Here is a 26,841-nt window from a genome sequence, read left to right on the forward strand (position 1 = left end):
CAGTTAGCCGAGATTGTGCCACTGCACTCCAGCCTGCGCAACAGAGTGAGACTCTGTCAAAAAATGAAACAAAACAAAAACACCACAGTCTTCCTTTGCTCAAAAAGGCCCCCACCTGCAGAGTGCCGGCAAATCACACTATCTGTCTCCAAAGGAAAGCAGTCTGCACGATTTCTTTACTTGTTTGATTATTCGAGTGAGCATCAGAGATTCGTATCAATAGTAGGGAGAAGAAAGCCAACAAGAAAAACAAATCTTTAACTTGACTTATTGTAAATCTGAAGCAGAGAAAAGTCACCCAGGTGACTGAGTTTATTTGAAAGTGACGAGATGAAGTTTCCTACATTGGGCAGAATAGGGAAGTGGGGCGGGAGGTAGAAGTGAAGTTCAGGTTTGGACTAATAGAGGATTCACATCTTTGCGCACTTGCGTTTGTGTGACTCGGGAATTTTGCATCTGCCAGATCTGTTTGTGAATCTGTTGCCTCTAACAGATGACAGGCACCTCAACGACAGAGATGTGGCTTTATGCATTTCTTTAACATGTCTTCCCTCCCTTCCATCTTTCTCAGTGCCTAGTACAAGACCTGCAGCATGCTAGGTGCTCTACAAAAATATTTGCTTAATAAAAGATTGAGTGAATGAAAACATGAGCAAAGGAGGCTACTACAATGGGAAGAAACAAACTCAACCAATTTTTTTTTTTTTTTTTTTTTTTTTTTGAGACAGAGTCTCGCTCTGCAACTTCCACCGCTGGATTCAAGCAATTCTCCTGCCTCAGCCTCTCAGGTAGCTGGGATTACAGGTGTGCACCACCACGCCCAGCTAATTTTTTATACTTTTAGTAAAGATGGGATTTCACCATGTTGGGCAGGCTGGTCTTGAACTCCTGACCTCAGGTGATCCACTCGCCTTGGCCTCCCAAAATGCTGGGATTACAGGCGTGAGCCACTGCACCTGGCCAAACCCAACTGATTTTTCAATCGATTTAAATGTATCCTGATTAAGGGAAGAAATGGAGAAATGTACATATGTATGAGAGAGAGAGAGAGAGAGAGAGAGAAGGGAAACCTCTGCAGAGAGAACAGAGCTATGATCACTAAGTAAAACAGAGGCAGTCTAATCAGATACCCAGAGGGGGCCCCACCTGACTCCTACTGCAGCTGGGTGGTGGAGGCACTAGAAGGTTCAGCTGGAGTGGTCTCCCCTTCTGCAGCTCCAGTCTCCCCACCTCCAACCCCTACTCCCACTGCCCTGTGAGGAGGCTTGGAAGCTGTGGGGAGGGGAGGCAGCCGAGTTGGGCTTCTAGAACGAGGCAAGATGGTATGAGCTCAAACGCCCTGCAATTGCTGGAGCAACAGTGGCGACACTTGAGTTATTCACAAAGGCTGGAATTCAAATGAGGCTGGCACCGCTCCAAGTCGCAGTAGCTTAGGAGAGAGAAAGGCACATTAACTATTCATCAAGATCTTCGCGTTGCATGGGCTCTGAGGGTTCTCCATCTGCGTCCCTCCCTCTGTCACTGACTAGGGGTGGGGGGCGGGGGGTCCTCCAGAAGCACTTCATCTGTCAGTCTGTGAGCGGGGGCTGGGGGTGGGGGCCTGAAGTTAGGCAGATTTATCTCATCACATGATGGGGGACCTGTATCATGTGATGGCTCCGGTGATGTTGGAGGCGGCATGTGACTCCCAGGGCTACGTGGGTTCAAAAACAATTTAAATACAAAAACACAAGCAGGTTCCCCTCCTCTCCTTTGCCTTTGGTCTGGCTCTCCCCGTCGCTGGGTTCGGTGCCTGACTGAATGGAAAACCCGTCGTCTTGCAGCCACTAACCTGTGAGTGCCGGGTACCTGGAGACCAGGCCCCTCTGCTGGGGGCCCCCAGGAGCGGTGCCCCATCATTTTGCAGCCCACTGACTCCCAGCCTGGTAAGTTACTGCACACTTTCAGCAATTATCTGCGAAGCTGTCCTCAACTGCCTCATTAGCATGCGCAGGGCACCCTCACTGGGCACGTTGGAAGGGAAGTGCCTGCCGGCTCTGGGGAGCTGCGGCTCTCGGGCCCTGCCAAACAGACGCAGCCTTCCTAGGGAGCAGCGCTGCGCTGGCTCTGCTGGGGTGGAAGGAGCTTCTCCTTCGCTGTCCTTCCTCTCCCTTCCCAGCTCATCTTATTCCCAGCCTCTCCTCTGTCTTACTCCTCCTAATCTCCCTCACCTCTCACCTTCCCTCTCCCCACCCCCTCCCCTCAGATTTATTTATTTAATTTTTTTTTTTTTTTTTTTTTTTTTTTTTGAGACAGAATCTTGCTCTGTCGCCCAGGCTGGAGTGCAGTGGCGCAATCTCGGCTCACTGCAACCTCTGCCTCCCAGGTTCAAGCGATTCTCCTGCCTCAGCCTCCCGAGTGGCTGGGATTACAGGCGCCCACCACCACGCCCGTCTAATTTTTTTGTATTTTTAGTAGAGATGGGGTTTCACCATGTTGGCCAGGTTGGTCTCGAACTCTTGACCTCCAGTGATCTCCCCACCTTGGCCTCCCAAAGAGCTGGGATTACAGGCGTCAACCCCTGAACCCAGCTGGATTTTCTTTTTTATTCACGCACCTTTCTGTCTCCCACTGATTTTATTAGGAGTTCCTCTCATCCTCTCACCTCACTTTTTAAAATTATTTTTTTTTGATAGCTAGATTTTTGTCCTTTCTATCCAGAACCTGAAAGAACAGCTTCTAAGGACTTGGTGATTGGAAATGTACCTTCTAAAAAAAATTCTTTTTTCACTAAGTGTAGAGTGCCCAGTTCCTGTTGTGTGTACACGCGTGCCAGTATGTGTTAAGGGAGATGGATACATTGCTTGGGGCGATCAGAACTGTTTCCTGGGAGGTGGTTTCTTGGCTCCACACCCCCGCTCAGCGAGGGAATGATCAAGTGATAGGAGGCATAGTTACAGCAGTCAGGAGACAAGGCACTCAGATCCCAAACGTCTGACTCTCTGTGGGAGAAACCAGGGCTCAAAGCAGGAGCAAAAAAAATCTAGCGCTGGATGCTCAGGGATGCGTTCGGGCGTCGAGAGGCATCTGGTAGAGCCGGCTCCGAGTTTGAGGCCACACCTTTGCAGAATGAGGCAGCGTGTGAGTGATTTAGTTTAATGTAATTGCAGTGGAGATGGACAGGGAGAGGACAGATTAGAATAATGTTTAAGGGATAGAAATAACAAGTCTTGCCAATGTATTACATATATTAGTTGAACCATGAGGAAGCCAAATGTGAATTTTAAAATCATGGCAGTGGCTGGACACAGTGGCTCACACCTGTAATCCCAGCACTTTGGGAGGCTGAGGCAGGCAGATCACCTGAGGTCAGGAGTTCGAGACCAGCCTGGCCAACATAGCACAACCCCCGTCTCTACTAAAAATACAAAAATTAGCCAAGCATCGTGGCGCACATCTGTAATCCCAGCTACTCGGGAGGCTGAAGCACGAGAATCACTTGAGCCCAGGAGGCAGAGGTTGCAGTGAGCCGAGATCAGGCCACTTCACTCCAGCCTGGGCAACAGAGCACAATTCCATCTCAATAAAATAAAATAAAGTAAAGTAAATTAAATCATGGCAGTATCTGTAGCCCCAGAGAAAGGAGATGGTGGCTGTGTCAAAAGCTTTTGATTCACTGTCATCTGAGCTGTATCAACATCTGTTCAGCAAGAAACTTTTAACAACGACAGAGCAGAATCTGCCCAGTGACTCAGTGAGAGGGTGCTATTTCTATCCCCATTTCCAGTAAGGTCTTCTCTTCTCACAGGGTTTTTTGGGAATGACTTGGAGTCTTTTGAGATTGTTCCCTGTAAGGAAATTTGGGCCATATGGAACTCAATGCCTTCAGTGTTCTAGGCAAGGCAAGAGCACCTGCAAAGGCCTCCAGGCAGGAAGTCTGGGGCTTATTTGGGAAACAGAAGGGAGATGATTTAATTTAAAGTAATTGCAGTGGGCCCGGCATGGTGGCTCACACCTATAATCCCAGCACTTTGGGAGAACGAGGCGGGTGGATCACCTGAGGTCAGAAGCTTAAGACTAGCCTGGCCAACATGGTGAAACCCTGTCTCTACTAAAAATACAAAAATTAGCCGGGGGTGGTGGCAGGTACCTGTAATTCCAGCTACTCAGGAGACTGAGGCAAGAGAATGGCTTGAACCCAGGAAGCAGAGGTTGCAGTGAGCCAAGATTGCCCCACTGCACTCCAGCCTGGGCGACAGAGTGAGACTCTGTCTCAAATAAATAAATAAATAAATAAATAAATAAATAAATAAGTCATTTTTAAAATAAAGTAATTGCAGGGGAGATGGAAAGAGAGTGGACAGATGAGAATAATGTGTAAGAGGTAGAAATAACGAGCCTTGCTGCTGGATCACGTAGAGTAGTTGAAGTAAAGGGACATATTAGAGAAGGCTCACAGGTTGGTAATGCCATGTACTAAGATGGAAAGAAAGACTAGGAGAGGAGAAGAATATTTTGTCAGGGGAGAGGGCAGGAAGATGTCAACCTTTCCGTGCTGAGCCCAGTAGACTTCAGATCCCGTGAGACATCCAGAAAGATATACCCTAGACAGTGGGGTATGCTCAAAGAGGCTTAGACTTGATATGTAAGTTTGGAGACCAGCTGAGATCACTTAGAGAGTGTAAAGAGAGAAATCAAGGAGGAGTGAGACTGGAACTCCAGGCTGCCCACCGTTTAGAAATCAGAGAATGGAGGCATCCAGGCAGGAGGTGGAAAGAGGAGGAAAATCAGAGTATGGGCTCATGAAGCCAAGAGGGCAGAATATTTCAGGAAGGAGAAAGTGACCAGCCAGGTCGAATGTTGCTGAGATGCTGAATAAAATCTTCATCTTGGAGAGGGGAAATGAACATTCTTTTTTTTTTTTTTTTTTTTTTTTTTGAGACAGAGTCTTGCTCTGTCACCCAGGCTGGCGTGCAGTGGTGCGATCTCGGCTCACTGCAACCTCCGCCTCCCAAGTTCAAGCAATTCTCCTGCCTCAGCCTCCCGAGTAGCTGGGACTACAGGCGCCTGCCAACATGCCCGGCTAATTTTTTGTATTTTTAGTGGAGACGGGGTTTCACCATGTTAGCCAGGATGGTCTCGATCTCCTGACCTCGTGAGCCACCCACCTGGGCCTCCCAAAGTGCTGGGATTATTACAGGCGTGAGCCACCGCGCCCGACCCGGAAATGAACATTCTAAAGTGAGCAGAGGGTTGCCAGGCAGAGCAGAGTGCTTACTGAGAACGCAGAGCATGTGTTTCAAGTTGTAGCTGGGTGTACTGGCTCATGTCTGTAATTCCAGCTACTCAGGAGGCTGAGGTAAGAGGATCCCTTGACGCCAGGAGTATGAGACAAGCATGGGCAACATAAAAAGTAACGCATCCACCCACCCCCCACACACATACCCCTACACGCGCTAAACCTTTTTATTTAATTAGCCAGGTATGGTAGCACAAATGTAATCCCAGCACTTTAGGAGGCTGAGACAGGAAGATTACTTAAGGCCAGAAATTAGAAACAAGCCTGGGCAACATAGCAAGACCCCATCTCTAAATTTACTTTTTAATTAGCCAGGCATAGTAGCACATGCCTGTAGTCCCAGCTACTCAGGAGACTGAAGTGGGAGGATCACCTGAGCTCAGGAGTTCTAGATGAGCCTGGCCAACATGGTGAAACCTGTCTCTACTAAAAATACAAAAATTAGCCAGGCATGGTGGTGGACACCTGTAATCCCAGCTACTCAGGAGGCTGAGGCACAAGAATCGCTTGATCCCAGGAGGCAGAGGTTGCAGTGAGCTGAGATCGCACCACTGCACTCCAGCCTGGGGGACACAGTGAGACTCTCTCAAAAAAAAAAAAAAGAAAGAAAAAGGAAAGAAAACAAAAATATTGTTTAAAAGGTATTGCTTAACTCCTAAATACATAAGGGAAGGTAGTTCTCTTTTGCTTATTAATTTTTTTAGGAGAAAAAGGCATACAAATTTATAAATGTTCATAAACACAGAAGCCATGCAAAATATGAGATTCTGTTATTTCTATCTTGACAACAGTCAGAAAATGTACTCTATATGGTTTTATTCTTTGACATTTGTTAAGATACTCCTTTTGACCCAGCATATGGTCAGTGTGGGTAAAGTTTCCATATGCACTTGAAAATAATGTGTATGGCCAGACGTAGTGGTTCACACCTGTAATCCCAGCACTTTGGGAGGCTGAGGCGGGTGGATCACCTGAGTTCAGGATTTCAAGACCAGCCTGGCCAACATGGTGAAACCCCATCTCTACTGAAAATACAAAAAATTAGCTGGACATGGTAGCACATGCCTATAATCCCAGCTACTCAGGAGCCTGAGGCAGGGGAATCGCTTGAACCCTGGTGGCAGAGGTTGCAGTGAGCCAAGATCACGCCATTGCACTCCAGCCTGGACAACAGAGTGAGACTCCACCTCAAAAAAAAAAAAAAAAAAAAAAGTGTATTCTGCAGTTGTTGGGTATAAAGTTTTACATATGTTAGGCCAAACTTATTAGTCATATTATACAAGTCTTCTATAACCTTCTTGATCTTTTGTGTGTGTGCTTATTTTCTCAGTAAGAGACAGAAATGTGCCAAAATCTTAACTGTAAGTATAGATTTATCTATTAGTGTTTTTTTGAGCTTTTTTTTTTTTTGGCAGGTGGTGGGGATGGAGTCCCACTCTGTTGCCCAGGCTGGAGTGCAGTGGTGCAATCATAGCTCATGGCAGCCTCCCACTTCTGGGCTCAGGTGATCCTCCTATACCAGCCTCCCAAGTAGCTGAGACTACAGGTGTGTGTCACCACACTCGGCTAATTTTTTAAACATTTTTTTGTAAAGACCGGGTCTCACTTACATTGCCCAGGCTGATCTTGAACTCCTGGGCAATCCTCCCACCTCAGCCTCCCAAAGTGCTGGGGTTACAGGCATGAGCCACCACACCTGGCCAAGATAATTTAATAATCCTAATGCCTAGTGTGATTGTGTGATTAAGAATTATGCTTCTTTTATTGCTTCTTGGCCTTTTGGCTAAGATCAAATATGAAGAAATAGGCTTATTTTATTAATTGTATTATTTATACAACAAACTTATACAGCACTTACCATGTGTCAAGTAGGTTATTACTAAAAGCTCATGTAATCCTCATGACAACCCCAGGAACTAGGCATTGATATTATACCCATTGCAGAGATGAGGAAACTAAGGCATGGAGAGACTAAATAACTCACCCAGAGTCATGTGCCTTGTAAGTGGTCGAGCCAGGCTACGTTACCTCTTCTCTGTTCTTCAGCTACGCCTGCTGAGAATGAAACAGTTCACATCCACGGATGAGGAGAGCATCCATCCTATCCCCTGCACAGTTCTGGAGATGTGTTGAAGACATTTGATTTTATCTATGCCTTTTAATTTCAATTAATTTTTTATTTTATTTATTTATTTATTTTGAGACAGAGTCTCACTCTGTCGCCCAGGCTGGAGTGCAGTGGCGCGATCTCAGCTCACAACCTCTGCCTCCCAGGTCCAAGCGATTCTCGTGCCTCAGCCATCTTAGTAGCTGGAATTACAGGCATGCGGCACCACACTTGGCTAATTTTTGTGTTTTTTTTATTTGTTTATTTGTTTGTTTTGGTAGAGATGGGGTTTTGCCATGTTGCCCAGACTGATCTTGAACTCCCAGCCTCAAGTGATCTGGCCGCATCAGCTTCCCAAAGTGCTAGGGTTACCGGCGTGAGCGACTGAGCCCAGTCTATGCTTTCTTCAAGGCTGTGACAGAGCTGCCCTCTGTTAGGAGTAATTACAGAAAATATCAATTGAACACTTTGCATGTGCCAGCCACTGAGCTAGGTATTTTGCCTAGTGGTATAACCTATTTTCTAAACAGTACCCTAGTCATAGTAGGTCCTTGGTAACTATTTGTCAAATAAATGTGGAATGATTTTAATCCCCATAGCTTTATGGTGTAAATATAATTATGATTCCTGTTTTATTGGTGATACAACTGAGGCTCCAAGCAGTTGACTTGCCTAGTGAACGATCTGTAGACAATAGCAGTGTGACATATCACCCAGCAAGTACACAAGATGATCTATTAGGGTGAAGAAGGAAAACAATGGGACCTCTATTTATATGTATTCCTTACGTCATTCTTTTTAGTTTCCATTTCATAATTTTTTTTTTTTTTTTTTTTTTTTTTTTTTTTTTTTTTGAGACGAGGTCTCACTCTGGCACCCAGGCTGGAGTGCACTGGCGCAGTCGTGGCTCACTGCAGCCTTGAACTCCTGGGCTCAAGCAAGCCTCCCACCTCAGCCTCCTTCAGTAGCTGGAACCACAGGCACATGCCACCACACTTGGCTATTTTTTTTTCTAAGTAGAGATGGGATTTCACCATATTAGCCAGGCTAGTCTCAAACTCCTGGCCTCAAGCGATTCACCCACCTCAGCCTCCCAAAGTGCTGGGATTACAGGTGTGAGCTACGGTTCCTGGCCAATGTTTTGGTAATATACTGAATAGTACAGTAGTTCATATATAAAAGCTATAAATAAATAAATACACACATTTGCAGAGGTACGGGCTTAAAATGTATACCACTGAAGTGAATTTTCAAAAGAACTTGAAAACCATTGCTCTAAGCCACTACTCTATACTTTTTCTTCAAAGAGAATGTAACATTTGTAGCTTTCTTAATTGCCATGAGAACTAAAGATACATTCTTGCTGTCTTGATTGGGCCGTGTTTTCTGAGTATCCATAGACAATATCCCCACCATGGCTTGCAGTTAGTGAATTTAGAAACTTCACCTATTATTGCAGGTCTCACTCTCAGAGATTAAATTGGAGAAGGGAAAATAGAGAATGTATTTTCTTTGTGTCATGAATTTAAGTAGCTGCTATTAGAGATGCAATAAGAATTAATTCTGTTCCCCCACTGCCTGAGAATAACATTTGAAGGTAAGAAATTGCCTGTTCATTGAGGCATAAGTCAATAAGTAGAGTCAACTAATGATAGAGCAGGGAACAATCAGATACAATGTAGTAAATTATGTTCTGTCATAGTGTAATTCTTAATAACTCAGCTGTCACTCTAGACATGTTCACAGTTTTGTCTGGAGAATGGAAAGAAATAAAATTTTAGCTGTATTACAGACGAGGTAAAAATCCTGGGATGTGGGTGGAAGGAAAGATTTCACAGAAAATACTTTTGCACTGGAAGATGAAGGGTGAGTGAAAGTTCATCAGGATGACAAGGAGAGGAACGTCAGAGAATGCCCCTGACATGGGGAACAAGACAGCCACGGGTACAGAGAGGAAAGGTCAGTTGTATAGGGGGTGTGTGTGAGAGACTGCGGGAGTGGATGTCAGAGAGGCTGGACAGGAATCATGGTATGAACATTGAGAACTAGACAATTGGCCAGGTGCGGTGGCTCACGCCTGTAATCTCAGCACATTAGAAGGCCAAGGTGGACACATCACTGGAGCCCAGGAGCTGGAGATCAGCCTGGGCAACATAGCAAGACCCTGTCTGTACAAAAAATTTAAAATTGGCCGGGTGTAGTGGTTCACGCCTGTAATCCCAGCACTTTGGGAGGCCGAGGCGGGTGAATCACGAGGTCAGGAAATCGAGACCATCCTGGCTAACACGGTGAAACCCTGTCTCTACTAAAAATACAAAAAAATTAGCCAGGCTTGGTGGCAGGCGCCTGTAGTCCCAGCTACTCGGGAAGCTGAGGCAGGAGAATGGCGTGAACCCGGGAGGTGGAGCTTGCAGTGAGCTGAGATGGCGCCACTGCTCTCCAGCCTGGGCAACAGAGCGAAACTCCGTCTCAAAAAAAAAGAAAAAAAAAAAAACTTAGCCAGGTGTGATGGTGCATATCTGTAGTGCCAGCTCCTTGGGAGGCTGAGGCAGGAGGATCGCTTGAGCCCGGGAATTTGAGGCTGCAGTGAGCTAGGATTGCACCACTGCACTCCAGCCTGGGAGACAGAGCAAGACCCAGTTTCAAAAAAAAAAAAGAAAAAGAAATAAAAGAACTATATGAGCTTAGGATCATTATCATACTAGCTTCGTGGCCTTGAGCAAGTACTTCTGCAAGCCTCAGTTTCCCTATCTGTAAATTCATAATAACAATCCTTGTGCCCACCTGTTAGGTTTCTTGTGAGTTTGAAATGCTGCAGTGCTGCCTGATCACATGGGAAGGTCTCAGTAAAGGGAGGTGGTTTTATTGGTAGTGTTGTTATAATGTTAGTCAACGAACTAGATTATGGAATGCCTTATATACCAAGTCAAAGAGTTCTCTCTTGGGTACTGTTTCTAAAATGTGATGTTTGTTCATAAGTGACTCAGGCTTGGTGTGGTGGCTCAGGCCAGGCGCGGTGGCTCATGCCTGAAATCCCAGCACTTTGGGAGGCCGAGGCGGGTGGATCACCTGAGATCAGGAGTTCGAGTCCAGCTTGACCAATATAATGAAACCCCGTCTCTACTGAAAATACAAAAATTAGCCGGGCGTGGTGGCATGCGCCTATAATCCCATCTACTCGGGAGGCTGAGACAGGAGAATCACTTGAACCAGGGAGGCGGAGGTTGCAGTGAGCCGAGATCGTGCCATTGCATTCCAGCCTGGGCAAAAAGAGTGAAACTCCATCTCAAAGAAAGAAAGAAAGAAAAATAGTATTTAAGTAGTTTAGCAGTTTCTGTTTCTATATAATTTTTAAAAACATGTGCTTAAGCATTTCACAAATTTGAAATAGAAGAAAAATTACCAAATACTGTTCTGGTCTCAATAATGGTTCAAAGGTGCAGATGGTTCAAACCGGTCACATTCTTAACAAGGTACAGTTAAAATTCAGTTACTAGAATATGGTCATTCTTTTGTTTTTTGAGACAGAGTCTCTCTCTGTCGCCCAGACTGGAGGGCAATGGCGCGATCTCGGCTCACTGCAACTTCCGCCTCCCAGGTTCAAGAGGTTCTTGTGCCTCAGCCTCCCGAGTGGCTGGAATTACAGACATGCGGCACCACACCCGCCTAATTTTTGTATTGTGAGTATAGGCGGGGTTTCATCATGTTGTCCAGGCTGGTCTCGAACTCCTGACCTCAGGTGATCCACCCACCTTGGCCTCCCAAAGTGCTGGGATTACAGATGTGAGCCACCGTGCCCGGCCAACCTTTCTTAGCTAGATCATTGGTATATTATTGTTTAGATGTGTAAAGTGTGCATTTTTTTCCTGTTACTATTATGTTGTTATGGCTCTGATTAACAAAAATAGCTTAATGACTAAAAAGTGTTTCATTCGAGTATAAAAACAGTGATAAAAATAGTAGTACAAACACTGCAACTTGGAAGCATAATTAGTGAACAGGACTTCAGGATCCACCGGGACAGAGCATCTGTGAATATGATGATTTCTCCCCAGCAGCTGAAAGAGAAAGTGTGAATGGAAAGCAAGGCTCTGAGTATCTGAAAACTGGATTTTTACTGAACAAGGGATTTATCTTCCTAGTGTCTCCAATGTATATTGTATTAGAAAACTTTATCAGATAGCTTCCTGATGCTGTAGGACATTTCACATCATTTCCTAAAATAGAATAACCCCTCTGGCCAACCAGTGTTTTTACCTGAACCAAGTACAAAAGAACATTTTTTAGTGGCCAGGCATGATGGCTCATGCCTATAATCCCAACACTTTGAGAGGCCAAGGTGGGACGATCTCTAGAGCCTAAGAACTCAAGACCAACATAGCAAGACTCTGTCTCTAAGAAAAAAATTTAAAAGATAGAATATCTTCTAGTATGCAGTTGATTAATGTTATTTCTAATCGCAAAGAAGACCGGGCAATGTGGCTCACGCCTGAAATCCTGGCGCTTTGGGAGGCCAAGGCAGGTGGATCACCTGAGGTCAGGAGTTTGAGATCAGCCTGGCCAACATGGTGAAACCCTGTCTCTGGCAAAAATACAAAAATTAGCAGGGTGTGGTGGTGCATGCCTGTAATCCCAGCTACCTGGGAGGCTGAGGCAGAAGAATTGCTGGAACCCAGGAGGTGGAGGTTTCAGTGAGCTGCGATCGTACCACTGCACTCCAGCCTGGGTGACAGAGTGAGACTGTGTCTCAAACAAGAAAAAATAATAGTAATAATTGCAAAGAAGACAAAACAGCAAAAGCAGATGCAAATCATGCTGTTTTCAACATGCCTCCAAAACCAGCCCCAAATTTAGGACAAACAGAACGCTAGGAGAGAAAGCAAAACTAGCCAGAAGCAAACCTTGTGACAGGGTTGTATGTGACGTAGCACAAATGGCAATAATGGTTCTATTATATGGTGGAACTACCATTATTATCACGATGCCAGCCAATATTATATTTTGCAGTTGAGTGAAACTACTGGTGAAAAAGGTAAGAACCAGATCTTTTTATCTGTGTAGTACGTAGATGAATGAGAAAGACACGCTTGATCATTTCGAGTTCCAGTTATCACTGAAAACCAAAATACAAAAGCAATTTTGTGTTTCATCTAACGTTTTGTAAGATGATGCAGTTTGGAAGCGTATTTGACATCATGCTAACAGAGGAATCACTGTGTGTATAGCAAAGAAAGTTTGGTGCATCGGTATCTACTGCTACAATAATGCAAGGCAACCACCCAACCCAGTCAGTTAAGTGATAAGAATTTATTTATCTCATGAGTCTGCAGACCAGCTGGATCATTCTTCATTATCAGCTGGGCTCACTCAGGTGTCAGTGCTCAGATGTGGGCAGGGCCCACTACATAATTTGTGGAGCCCAGTATAAAATGAAAACACAGGGCCCCTTATTTAAAAATTATGAAGAATTTCAAAGCTGGACACGATGGCGCACACCTGTAATCCTAGCACTTTGGGAGGCTGAGGTGGGCGCTTGAGCTCAGGAGTTCGAGATCAGCCCGGGCAATATAGTGAGACCTCGTCTCTAAAAAAATTAAAATAAAATAAAATCAGCAAAGCATGGTGGCGTGTACCTGTAGTCCCAGCTATCAGGAGGGTAAGGTGGGAGGATTGGTTGAGCCCAGGAGTTGGAGGCTGCAGTGAGCTATGACCGTACCACTGCACTCCAGCATTGGTAAAAGGGCAAGACCCTGTCTCAAAAAAAAAAAATTTCAAGAGGATGGCAACGGCATTAAAGCGAATGGATCTTTTCTTGGCACTGGGCTCTATGCAATTGCAAAGGTCATGCAGTGATGAAGCCAGCGCTGGCTGTAGGTCACAGTTCTGCTGCTCTTGGCTGGGTTCTTGCACCTGTCCAGGCATCAGCTGGCTGTTGGCTAGCTGGGACAACTCGGGGTAAGTCCACTTCATTCCATGGGTCACATCTGTCAGCAGGCTCGCCCACACGTTTTTTACCACACAGGCAGAGGAGCAAGAGCACACAAGCCCAAATACGCACGCGCTTTCCAAATCTCTGCTCACGTCACGTTTGCTGACATCCCGTTGGGTCACGGCAGGACACGTGGCCATCTCAGAGCAAAAGTGGGAGGTGCTACAGCATTATACAGCAGAGGGCATGAATATAAGGAGGGCTGAAGAAGGAGGCCCATTTTTGTCATCTACCTTCCTTGACTACTCGAAAATAGTTGCATCTGAGTGCTAAATCGCCCACTGCTTTACTTGCTAAGGACTGTTTGTTTGTTTGTTTGGAGACAGGATCCCACTCTGTTGCCCAGGCTGGAATGCAGTGGTGCCATCATGGCTCACTGCAACCTTGAACTCCCAGACCCAAGTGATCTTCCCACCTCAATCTTCCAAGTAGCTGGAACCACAGGCACGAATCACCACATCTGGCTAATTTTTTATTATATTTTTTCTGGAGATAGGAGCTTCCCTATGTTGCCCAGGCTGGCCTCAGACTTTGGGAGTCCAAGGCTCAAGTGATTCTCCTGCCTTGGACTCCCAAAGTGCTGGGATTACGGGCATGAGCCACCGCACCCAGCAAAGGACAGTTGTTCAACAGCATACATCCTGACCTTAAGTGCTGACGAAGTAATAAAAATTGTTATCACAATCAAACATCAGTCACCGAACAGAGGTCTTTTCTAAGTGTTTTGGGAAGAAATGGTTGGTGTGTGCTAAAACTGCTTTTCCACACCAAAGCATACTAGCTCTCCCAGAGGAAGGTGCTCATGTGAATAACTGAAGGAGGTGATGAGATTTCTTTATGTAATACTATGTAAAAGGCCATAAAAGGCCAGAAATCATAGACCTGCTCCCTGTTGTCCTTGTCATTATCTCTTTGGTGGAGAAATGTTATCTCTATGATTTCAAGTGGCATGTCAACACATTATGGCCAGTGGCTTGAAAAACTTGAACCCCTCATTTTAGGTCCAACACAATAGGAGATTCAGAGCTGAGGATAAGGTATCAGGAAATTGACCCGTGATGCACGAGGCTTTGTTGGCAGGCATTGACTCTTCCCTCACAGTTGATTTTCTTCATTCCATGGAGAAATAAATCAATTATTGAGCATATTTTAAAACCCCATGCCAGGCTGGGTATGGCAGCTCATGTCTGTAATCCCAGCACTTTGGGAGGCTGAGGCAGGCAGATCACAAGGCCAGGAGTTCGAGACCAGCCTGACCAACATGGTGAAACCCCGTCTCTACTAAAAATATAAAAATTAGCCGGGCATGGTGGCACATGCCTGTAATCCCAGCTACTCAGGAGGCGGAGGCAGGAGAATTGCTTGAACCCGGGAGGCAGAGGTTACAGTGAGCTGAGATCGCACCATTGCACTCCAGCCTGAGCTAGAGTGTTAAGTTTATTTTTATTCTTCCAGTACAGTGGCTCTCAGATACATATCTCTGACCCCACCCAAGAGACTCTAATTTATTTGGTCTGCACTGTACTCTGGATACCGATAGTTTTTTTTCAACTTTTATTATAGATTCAGGGGTTACATGTGCAGGTTTGTGGCACAGGTATATCGCATGATGCTGAGGTTTGGAGTAAGAACGTCCTGGTAGTGAGCATAGCACACATTTGGTAGTTTTTTCGCTCTTGCCCCACTTCCTCCCTCTCCCATCTTGTCTTCCCCAGTGGACACCAATATTTTTTAAACCCTCTTCAGGTTGCTCCAATGTGCCACCAGGTTTCAGAATCACAAACCTAGTGGTCACTCTTGGTTTTTGTTTTTAAAATGTTTCATTATAAAATACCATATGTACAGAAATATAACACACACAGGAAAAAAAACATATAGCAAACAAAGTTAAACATTTTTACATTGCAAAATGAAATATTGCCAGCACCCCAGAAGCTGCCCACATGACTCACTGCAATGTATCTGAAATTTCATAACAGATATCTTTCTATGAGAATCTAGACTTACTCTGCCTCTGTAGCCTTCCTCGGAGCAATTCAAGCCATAGCATACTTTCAAGCCTTTTCCTGCTTGAACAACACTGAAATCTGATGAAATCATAGCTCCAGATTTAAAAAAAAGTTCTTACATATACACATTCGCATTTATGTAAAGCATATGTTTTACCAGGATTTTTAAAAATACTATGTTTTTTTAATTATTAGTTTTAATCTACAAATCCCTTTCTCTAGAATTTGCAGTGGCGTTAAAAGCTAAAGCATCAGTTCAAATGAGAATTCTATAAAGTTCAGGAGTAAAGGTATGGCCCAACCAGGTCATTTATATTCTAGAGATGGGACCCTGTATCCTTCTTGGTGGCTAAATATTACCTGGGGTGCTGCTCACCTGCTGCAGCTTCTGTGGCTACCCCGAAGTATCCTACCTTGGAGGGCCACACATGTGGCTGTGACCTGGAGCAGTCACTGGTAACAGCCTTTCCTTCCCCCCGACCCCACATCAGCCTCGATTGCTTCGGAGGCCCTATTAAGAAACGCTCTGCTTCACAATCCAGGTCAGCTTTCAAGTTCAGTGCCTTCCCCAGGCAAATTATTTATGCCCTTGTTCAAAAAGTAGCTCTGGGGTCTTCGTCCCTGTGTGCTTGATCATCCTGAAGCTACCAGGCAGACGGGCGGCGTCTGACCCAGCTGGGGCCCTGTAAAATTAATTAATGATCTTAATGACTGCCCTGGGAGACCTCTCTCGCTCTTAATATTTGTTTACTCTGATCTTGGATTTCCCGCAGGCTTCCTGGGGAAGAACTGCCTTCCCTCAGGAGTGTTTAACATCGAGTTTCTTACCCTGGTTCTGCCATTGATTTGACCCCTGGTGTGTTCTTACAGGATTTCCTCACAATCTCTGATCTGCTGAGAGGTCTCTTTCATGTTTTGTTTTCTTTCTTTTTTTTTTTTTTTGACAGAGTCTCGCTCTGTTGCCAGGCTGGAGGGCAGTGGTGTGATCTCAGCTCACTGCAACCTCTGCCTCCCGGGTTCAAGTGATTCTCCTACCTCAGCCTCCCAAGTAGCTGGGATTATAGGCACCCGCCACCATGCCCGGCTAATTATTTGTATTTTTAGTAGAGACAGGGTTTCACCATGTTGGCCAGGCTGGTCTTGAACTCCTGACCTCGTGATCCGCTCACCATGGCCTCCCAAAGTGCTGGAATTACAGGCATGAGCCATGGGGCCCGGCCATCTTTCTTGTTTTCTAGCAATTTTGGATTTACATGTGAAATTTGTATGCATGTATAAATATAAAATATACAGTTGGCACTTGAACAACATGGGTTTGAACTGCACAGTTTACTTACACATGGATTTTTTTCAATAAAAGTCACACCAAGGGCCAGGCGCAGTGACTCACGCCTGTAATCCCAGCACTTTGGGAGGCCGAGGCAGGAGGATCACCTGAGGTCAGGAGTTCGAGACTAGCCTGGCCAACATGGTGAAACCCCATCCTTACTAAAAATACAAAAAAAAATTAGCTGGGTGTGGTGGCAGGCACATGTAATCCCAGCTATTCGGGAGGCTGAAGCAAAAGAATCGCTTGAACCTGGGAGGCGGAGGTTGCAGTAAGCTGAGATCGCGCCATCGCACTCCAGCCTGGGTGAGAGAGTGCGACTCCATCTCAAAAAAAAAAAAGTTATACCAAGTGTGCCTGCCTCTTCTGTCTCCCTTTCTACCTTCTCCACCTCTGCCACCTCTGAGACACCAAGAGTAACCCCTCTTTTTCCTCCTCCCCGTGAAACTACTCAAAGTGAAGATGATGAAGATGAAGACCTTTGTGATGAACCACTCCTAGTTAATGAATAGTAAATCTATTTTTATTTCCTTGTGATTTTCTTTTTTCTTTTTTTTTTTTGAGACGGAGTCTCGCTCTGTCGCCCAGGCTGGAGTGCAGTGGCGCGATCTTGGCTCACTGCAAGCTCCGCCTCCCGGGTTCACGCCATTCTCCTGCCTCAGCCTCCCGAGTAGCTGGGACTACAGGCGCCCACAACCGCGCCCGGCTAATTTTTTTTTTGTATTTTTAGTAGAGACGGGGTTTCACCGTGGTCTCGATCTCCTGACCTTGTGATCCGCCCGCCTCGGCCTCCCAAAGTGCTGGGATTACAGGCGTGAGCCACCGCGCCCGGCGTGATTTTCTTAATATTGAAGACCGTATATAATACATATAACATATAAAATAAGTGTTAACCGACCGTGTTATCCATAAGGCTTGCAGTCAATTAGCAATTGTCTATTAGCAATTCAGTTTTTGGAGAGTCAAAAGTTACATGTAGATTTTCAATGTCGGTGCCCCTAACTCCCACATTGTTCAAAGGTCCGCTGTATTTTTTTTTCTGTCGTGTTAGTGGGATTTGGAGGGATCATGGGAGACAGACACCCATGCTCAGAAAATAAAATGGTAAGACTGGCATATAATGGCATTTCACAGGGAACAGCTATAATTTTAGCACCTGAATTTGAGCTTTAGTGCATAGACAAGTATGTTTACAGTTACTTGTATTTTAACTAACATGCAATTTATTGAAGTTGCAAATCTAAAAACCTAGTTTTCCCCAAGCCTTTAACATAACTCATGAATCATATTATTATACTTATAAATCTAGTATATCTTATCTGAAGTTACGTATATTTTTATTTGTTCTCATATCAATGCTAAATTGTAAATGTGACATAATAAATTTCCCTAAATATTTAACATCACTTAAAAGCCTGCTTAATAACATTTCCTTCAGCTTTGTCATTTTTAACCACAATTACAAATTTGAATCTCCTAAGTGCTTCAAACATCTGACAAGGTTGACTTATAAATCTGACAAACGGAATTGCTAAGTGCTTAAACACTATTTACAAACCTAATAAGTCTGAAATTATTTATTAATCCACAAATTTTTTAAACATTCAGTTCCAGCCTAAATAAATCAAATTCTCGTAAATATTTTTAATTAAAGTCACAAATCTTATATCAATCAAACTGTTAACTCACCATTCTGCTTAGAGCAGCAGTTGTGCTTCTTGGTTTTGCTTTAAATTTATGTCCATAAATCTCTAGTTGACTGCCCAGTACTGCCCCCTAATATATTTACTTTTCTGTTTTCCCAGATAACTATTATTTTTGGAGGAGGAGAAAGATAGTCATTTATTAGCCTTTTTTAAAAATTTATTTTTAATTGTAGTAAAATGCACATCGACCGGGCACAGTGGTTCACGCCTGTAATCTCACCACTGTGGGAGGCCGAGGCAGGTGGATTGTTTGAGTCCAGGAGTTTGAGACCAGGCTGCAAAATCCCGACTCTACAAAAAAGTACAAAAAGTTAGCTAGGTGTGGTGGCGCGTGCCTGTTAATTCCAGCTACTCAGGAGGCAGAGCCAGGAGGATCACCTGAGCACAGGGAGATCAAGGCTGCAGTAAGCTATAATCACACCACTGCACTCCAGCCTGGGTGACAGAGTGAGAGCCTGTCTAAAAAAAAAAAAAAAAAAAAAAAAATGCACATAACATAATATTTACCATCTTAACCATTTTTAAATGTCCTATGTAACTTTTCATAACTTATTCCTCCCTAATTCTCACTCACTATTTAATTGTGAATATTAGAAGCAATTAGAAAAGGATGTTACATTTTTTCTTCCCACTACCAGATCTACCAACCTAACTATACCTGGGCCAATCTAATCTGCTTTCTCTCCTTTTATAGTGGAGGAATTGTCCATGGACCTCCTTAGGCCAATTCCTGCATTCAAGCCTTGGATCTGATCCTATCTCTCACCTGCTCAGGGATTCTGTTCTAACACCACTCCCATTCATTTCTCATCATCAACATTTCCCTCTACTGGATCATTTCCATCAGCATCTGGAAGTGCTATCTTTAAAAACACAAAGCAAGGGACAGGCATGGTGGCTTACATCTGTAATCCCAGCACTTTGGGAGGCTGAGGCAGGAGGATCATTTGAAGCCAGGAGTTAGAGACCAGCCTGGGCAACGTAGTGAGACCTTGTTTCTACAAAAGCAAACAACAACAACAACAACAAATAAAGCTTTCTTTGGCTCTCCTTCTCCCTCTAGCTACTACCTCTTTATAGGAAAAATATTTTCAAAGAGCTGTCTACCTGTGCTTCCCTCCCACCTCACCTCCTATTCTCCTATTCTCTCTTTAACCCACTCTAATACAACCCTAAGGCCTCATGCTGTAGGGAGCCCCACACTGGTCATCCTACAGCTGTGCTCTCCCCTTTAGGCAAGGGATTCACAGGGCCAAACCAACATGGCTAGTCAGAAGTTGTCCCTTCAGACTCTACTCAGAGTACCTAAAACCCTGGAATTCCCTGTCTAAATGGCCCCATGCCAGTTCCCAGTGCCTGGGACAGGCTGCTCCCCAGATCCAAGGGATGTGGTATGTATATCTCTATACCTAAGAGATGGCTGTTTGCTGGGGTGGAAGTGGGAAGGAGTGTGTTGGTGGAGCTTAGACATTCAGCCTAGAGGGTCCATGCTTGTACATACAGATGAAGGGAAGAAAGAAAAAAAAAAGGGACCAGCCCTCTCTGTGCCAATTCATTCTGGAGAACTCTTGGAATCAGAGAATTCTAAATTTGAAACTTGCCTTCCAAACACATATGGTGAATATGCATTTGTCAAGGTAGGAGGATAACATCTATTTTATTTAGCAGTTTGCTTGGCTGATAGCATTTAGTATTTAAACATATGGTGTGTAGACCTCCACTTGTACTTTTGGCCCGTGCCCTACAACTGCTTGAGAAACCTGTCTGGTGAAGGTCACAGATTCTCTTCAGTTTGCCTATCCGGTGGCCAAGTCTCAAATGTCGTCTTTCTCAACCCCTCAGCAACATTTGGCACAATATATTACTTTCTTCTCCCAAGTTCCAGGACATCCCACTCTTGGTTTGCCCCTATTCTTTCTCGGTCCTTTTGTTTGTTCCTAATCCTCTTCCCACTTATTGTAAATATTAGAACATCCTAGGGGCTGGGTGCGGTGACTCACACCTGTAATCTCAGCACTTTGGGAAGCCGAGGCAGATGGATCACTTGGGTTAAGAGTTTGAGACCAGCCTGGCCAACATGACAAAACCCCATCTCTACTAAAAATACAAAAATTAGCCTGGTGTGGTGGCGCACGCCTGTAGTCCCAGCTACTTGAGAGGCTGAGGCATGAGAATCACTTGAACCCTGGAGGCGGAGGTTGCAGTGACAGAGCAAGACTCCGCCTCAAAAATAAATAAATAAATAAATAAAAGAACATGCTAGGGTTCAGTCTTCAGACTTGGACTCCACTTAAGTTCTTTTCTTGTTTGTTTGGGGTGTTTTTGGAACAGTGTCTCACTCCGTTGCTCAGGCTGGAGTGCAGGGACTCAATCATAGCTCACTGCAGCCTCAGCCTCCTGGGCTCAAGGGATCCTCCTATCTCAGCCTCCTGAGTAACTGGGACCACAGGTGTGCACCACCATACCCAGCTACTTTTTTTTAATAGACAGGGTCTTGCTATATTGCCCAGGCTGGTCTCGAACTCCTGAGCTTAAATGATTCTCCTGCCTCTGCCTCCCAAAGTGCTGGGATTACAGGTGTGAGCTACCACGCCCAGGCTCTTTCCTTGTTTGAAAGTCTCATATCTGTAAATATCATCTACAGGCTGACAACACACTTCTCGTCTCCCATAACCAGCTACCTGCTGACCATCCCCCTGTGGTTTATTGAACAGACATCTCAAATTTTACAGGTCCGAACCAGAATTCTTGATTTTCCCTCAAAACAAACCTGTCTCTCTCCCAACCTCCAATATCTTTCCCAACTGAAGAAATTCCACCAACATCCACCTAGTTGTTTAGTCCCAAACTCTAGAAGTCTTTGATTCCTTATTGTCCTGACACCCCACACACAATCCATAGTCAAGTTCCTCTGGCCCTATCTTTCAAACATATCTCCCAGCTATTCATTTCTCTCTGTTTACACTTTCACCATCCTCTTCCAAGCCAGTACTGTTTTCACCTGGACTGAGTAAGACTCCCAAGCTTCCGTTCATTCATACCTTCCTCACTACAGACTTTTCATCTTACAATCACCCCCAAAGTCTTCTAAAATCATAAATCAGATCCCATGATACCCCTACTCAAAATCTGCCAATGAGTTGTCTTCACATTAAAAATAAAATCTGGGGCCAGACACGGTGACTCTCGCTGGTAATCCCAGCACTTTGGGAGGCCGAGACGGGCAGATCACCTGAGGTCAGGAGTTCAAGACCAGCTTGGCCAACATGGCGAAACCGTGTCTCTACTAAAAATACAAAAATTAGCTGGGTGTGGTGGTGCATGCCTGTTATCCCAGCTACTTAGGAGGCTGAGACAGGAGACTCACTTGAACCTGGGAGACGGAGATTGCAGTGACCAAGATTGCACCACTGCGCTCCAGCCTGGGTGACAAGAGCAAAACTCAGTCTCAAAAAAATAAATAAATAAAATAAAAAATTAGCCAGGCATGGTGGCACCTGCCTGTAGTCCCAGCTACCCAGGAGGCTGAGGTGGGAGGATCACTTAAGGTCCAGAGTTCGAGGCTGGAGTGAGCCATAATCACACCACTGCACTCCAGCCGGGGTGACAGAGCAAGACCTTGTCTTAAAAAAAAAAAAAATCCATACTTCTCAACACAGTGTGCAAGGCCCTACCTCACCAGGCACTTGCTTTGCTCTAGAACTTCCTCTCACTCGCTCTGTTGCAGCCACAGTGGCTGCTTTGCAGGTACTTGAACCTACCAAGCTTGCTCTGGTCTCAGAGCCTTTATATGCTCTATTTCCCATACATGCAGCTGCTTGACTTATTCGTGGTTTACTCCTTTGTAGGTTTTAGATCTCAGCTCAGAGTATTACCTCTTCAGATAGGTCTTCAATCTAAAGTACAGCGCTTCAATCTAAAGTGCAATCTGTCACCTTAACCAAGATTATTTCCTTACAATATCGATTACTTTCAAAAATTATACTCGTGGTGTATTTCTTTTTTTTCCTTGAGACAGAATCTCACTCTGTTGCCCAGGCTGGAGTGCAGTGGTGCGATCTTGGCTCACTGCAACCTCCGCCTCCTGGGTTCAAGCGATTCTCCTGCTTCAGCCTTCCGAGTAGCTGGGATTACAGGTGTGTGCCACCATGCCCAGCTAATTTTTGTATTTTTAGTAGAGACGGGGTTTCACAATATTGGCCAGGCTGGCTTGGAACTCCTGACCTCGTGATCCACCCACCTCAGCCTCCCAAAGTGCTGGGATTACAGGCTTGAGCCACTGCGCCTGGCTTTTATTTCTTTACTCGTTTGCTTTCTGTGCCTCCACACACACACCTTCCTCCCAATAGAATTTAAGCTCCGTTAAGGTATCTATTAAGGTAAGATAGAATTTCTCTCTCTTTTTTTTTAGACGAAGTCTCACTTTGTTGCCCAGCATGGAGTGCAGTGGCGTGGTCTCAGCTCACTGCAACCTGTGCCACCCAGTTCCAGGTATTCTCATGTCGGCCTCCCGAGTAGCTGGGATTACAGACATGCACCACCACACCTGGCTAATTTTCCTATCTTTATTAGAGACATGGTTTCGCCATGTTGCCCAGGCTGGTCTCTTGAACTCCTGGCCTCAAGTGATCCTCCCACTTCAGCCACCCAAAGTGCTAGGATTACAGGCGTGAGCCACTGGGCCAGACCAAATTTATCTTTTTTATCACTATATATGCCCAGTGCCTAGAACAGTGTGATCATTTGATCAATAAATTCCAAAATTGGGCCGGGCACAGTGGTTCAGGCCTGTAATCCCAGCACTTTGGGAGGTTTGCTTGAGCTCAGGAGTTCAAGGCCAGCCTAGACTACATGGTGAAACCCCATCTCTACAAAAAAATACAAAACAGATAGCCAGGCATGGTGGTGCATGCCTGTAGTTCCAGCTACTTGGGTGGCTGAGGCAGCTGGATCCTTTAAGCCCAGGAGGCAGAGGTTGCAGTGAGCCGAGATCACACCACTACACTCCAGCCTGGGCGACATAGAGAGACCCTGTCTCAAATAAATAAATAAATAAATGCACATTGAATATACCAGATTCTCTTAAGCATTTCACACACCTTAAATACTGTAATATGCAAAATCTACACATTATCACTAGGACTACAAAAACGAATTGCTGAACTTAATACAAAAGTATTAATACCACAGGTATGACTTATTTGCCCATTGTCTCTATACTTGTTTTTACACTTTTCTGTATTTGTCACGTCGCTTCCCTACTAAGAAAACAGAATTGGTATCCCAGGTCAGCTGAGGTTACAAGTCCAGGAACTTCATTCGGGGATTCCAGATTGCAACAAGGGATCCAGAATGTGCTCTCCAGGGTAGGGTAGTATCAGCCCCCACCTTACCAATCTTAGCCCTTTCTCATGGTTCAGTGGCACCTGGCCTGTCCGTGGAGGACATCAAGCCTGTGTCTTTCCCTAGAATTTAATGTAAATTTCACAACCTAAGCATCATGTACATTTCACATTTAGCAAGCTGGAAAAAAATCTTATTCTCCATACACTGTTTTCTTTCTTCATTTGTTTTGCTGCTGTTGAGACAGGGTCTTGCTATATTGTCCAGGCTGGTCTTGAACTCCTGCCTCAGCCTCCCAGAGCACTAGGATTACAGGAGTGAGTCACCTTTCTTTCTTTCTTTCTTTCTTTCTTTCTTTCTTTCTTTCTTTCTTTCTTTCTTTCTTTCTCTCTCTCTCTTTCTTTCTTTCCTTCTTTCCTTCCTTCCTTCCTTCCTTCCTTCCTTCTTTCTTTCCTTCTTTCCTTCTTTCTTTCTTTCCTTCTTTCCTTCTTTTTTTCTTTCTTTGTAATGCTGGAACTCTGTACCCTTCACCTAGATTGTTTTACTTCTTATTCATATGATTCTGCACCTTTATTTATTTATTTACTTATATATTTATTTGCTTATTTTTGGAGACCTGTCACCCAGGCTTGAGTGCAGTGGCTCGATCTTGGCTCATTGCAACCTCTGCCTCCCAGGTTCAAGTCATTCTCCTGCCTCAGCCTCTCAAATAACTGGGATTACAGGAGCCCACCACCATGCCCAGCTAATTGTTGTATTTTTAGTAGAGACAGGGTTTCACCGTGTTGGCCAGGCTGGTCTCGAATTCCTGACATCAAGTAATCCGCCTGCCTTAGCCTCCCAAAGTGCTGGGATTACAGGCACGAGCCACCATACCCGGCCAGATTCTGCACCTTTAAAAAAAATTTTACTTTCTCAATTGTCTCAGCACCCATGATAGACATCACATTTGTTGGTATTCAGGGAAAACAATTATGATTTGTGTATCTGTAAACTTCCAGAACTCTCTTATTATTTCTGAGAGTTTTTTGCATAATTCTCTGAGGTTTTTACACAAAGAAAGATGATTTTTGTCACCTTATTGCCAGTAGCTGTACCTTATATTTTTGTCTGCATGGTTTTTTGTTTTATTTTTGCCTGAGCTTCCAGAAACATCATCAAATGATAGTGGTACCTCACATCCTGGGTTTATTTCTGACTTTAAAGAGACAACGCTGGTGTTTTATTGTTAAGGATGATGCCGTTGATCTGAGATTCTTTTATCATCCATTCCTTAATTTGTTACATATTTATTGGTACCCATCCAAGTGCATTGGATTTGGCAATATGTAGGGCACTGATCGCCTTGGGGAAAGCAGTTTCAATGGCAGGGTGCCAGCAAAAGCCAGATTGCAGTGGTTTGCAGGGAGGCATGTGACGGAAACCTTCTTCTTTACTGACTGCCAAGGATTTTCATCAGGAATGGGTGCTGGATTCTTTCTTAATGCCTTTTCAGCATTTATTAGTAACATTGTGGGTTTTTTTTTAATACTTGACCTATTGGAATGATTTAACATATTAATATATTTTCATTCATTCATTCAAGAAATAACTTAAGTGCCTATGATAAGTCAGACACTCTTCTATTATTGTAACGTTAGATTTGTGATTTTATAAAATATTGTAGGACTTTGTGATTTTTTTTTTTTTTTTTTGAGACAGGATCTCGCTCTGTCACTCAGGCTGGATTGCAGTGGTGTGATCACAGCTCACTGCAGCCTCAAACTCCTGGGCTCAAGAGATCCTCCCATCTCATGCTCTTGAATAGTTAGGACTACAGGCACATGCCACTGCACCTAGTTTATTTTTTAACTTTTTTTTTGACAGGGTCTCACTATGTTGTCCAGTGTGGTCTTGAACTCCTGGCCTCAAGTGATCTTCTCACCTCAGCTAAGATTGCAGGTGGAGCCACTAAGCCTGGCTCTTTGTTTTATTTTTACATCAATTTGTAAATATTGAACTGTTTTGACACTAGTAAGATAAATTTGACTCAATTACGGCATTTTGTTCCTTCATTTTTAATTACTAAATCAATGGATGCTTATTATTAAAAATTCAAAAGATGCAAAAGCATATAAATCCAGAAAGTTCAGATATTCCCTATTAATAGATATTTGTTAACCTTTTTACCTTTTAATTGTCATAAGCTTGAAAAAGTTATTTGTAAGCATTTTATGTAGAATTTTCACATCTAATTCGTGGTTGTGGTATAGATATTACAGTAACAGAGCCATACCTGGCGCCCCATCAGATTGGCCTCTGCTGCTAAATGACACTTTGTTGCAGGGTTTTTTTGTTTGTTTTGCTTTTTGTTTTTGAGACAGAGTCTCACTCCCTGGCCCAGGCTAGAGTGTAGTTGTGGCATCACTGCTGACTGCAACCTCAACCTCCCAGGGTCAGGTGATCCTCCCGCCTCAGCCTCCCTAGTAGCTGGGACTTCAGGCGCGCACCACCATACCTGGCTAGTTTTAAAATTTTTTGTAGAGATGAGGTTTCACCATGTTGCTCAGGCTGGTCTCGAACTCCCGGCCTCAAGCCATCTGCCCATCCCAGTCTCCCAAAGCGCTGGGATTACAAGCGTGAGCCATCATGTCCAGCCTGTTGCAGTTCTTGAGCCATCTGTGGTCTGGACAGCCTGGCGTTCCCTCCACTCATGGGCATGCTGGATGCCACGTGGAGGTTACTGAGATTTACTTGTTCAAAGAGTACTGAGCATTGATCTGACCATGACTCCACAGTTCTAGTCAAGGGGCAAATAATAAAATAAATAGATTAAATGTACAGTACATTAGATGGCGATCAGACCTATAGAGGAAAAGCAAGGAAGGAGGAAGGGAAATGTTATTGGAAGTGAGGGAACCATAGTTACTGTGGGAAGGAAAGTTCCATGCAGGGAGGCGCAGAGCTTTCTTAAAAGAGGACCCAGGCAGCAGTGAGAATGAGGGCACTACAACCACACAACACAGTACCAAGGAATCTCACAAATATCACATCCAATGAAAGAAGCAAGGCACATAGGGTACATTCCGTATGATGCCATTTA

General features: G+C 44.5%; 1 protein-coding gene across 1 annotated transcript in view; it reads left to right on the top strand.

Moving 5' to 3' along the window:
- Window positions 1-1,734: 1,734 nt before the first annotated feature.
- The window catches only part of TNRC6A (trinucleotide repeat containing adaptor 6A), a 214,654-nt gene continuing 189,547 nt past the window's right edge, over window positions 1,735-26,841 (top strand). Inside the window, exon 1 of the mRNA XM_077986567.1 lies at window positions 1,735-1,925. The gene's annotated coding sequence lies outside the window, so the exon portion shown is untranslated. The remainder of the gene's footprint in view (window positions 1,926-26,841) is intronic.

The sequence above is a fragment of the Macaca mulatta genome, chromosome 20, assembly GCF_049350105.2.
Source record: "Macaca mulatta isolate MMU2019108-1 chromosome 20, T2T-MMU8v2.0, whole genome shotgun sequence".
NCBI lineage: Eukaryota > Metazoa > Chordata > Mammalia > Primates > Cercopithecidae > Macaca > Macaca mulatta.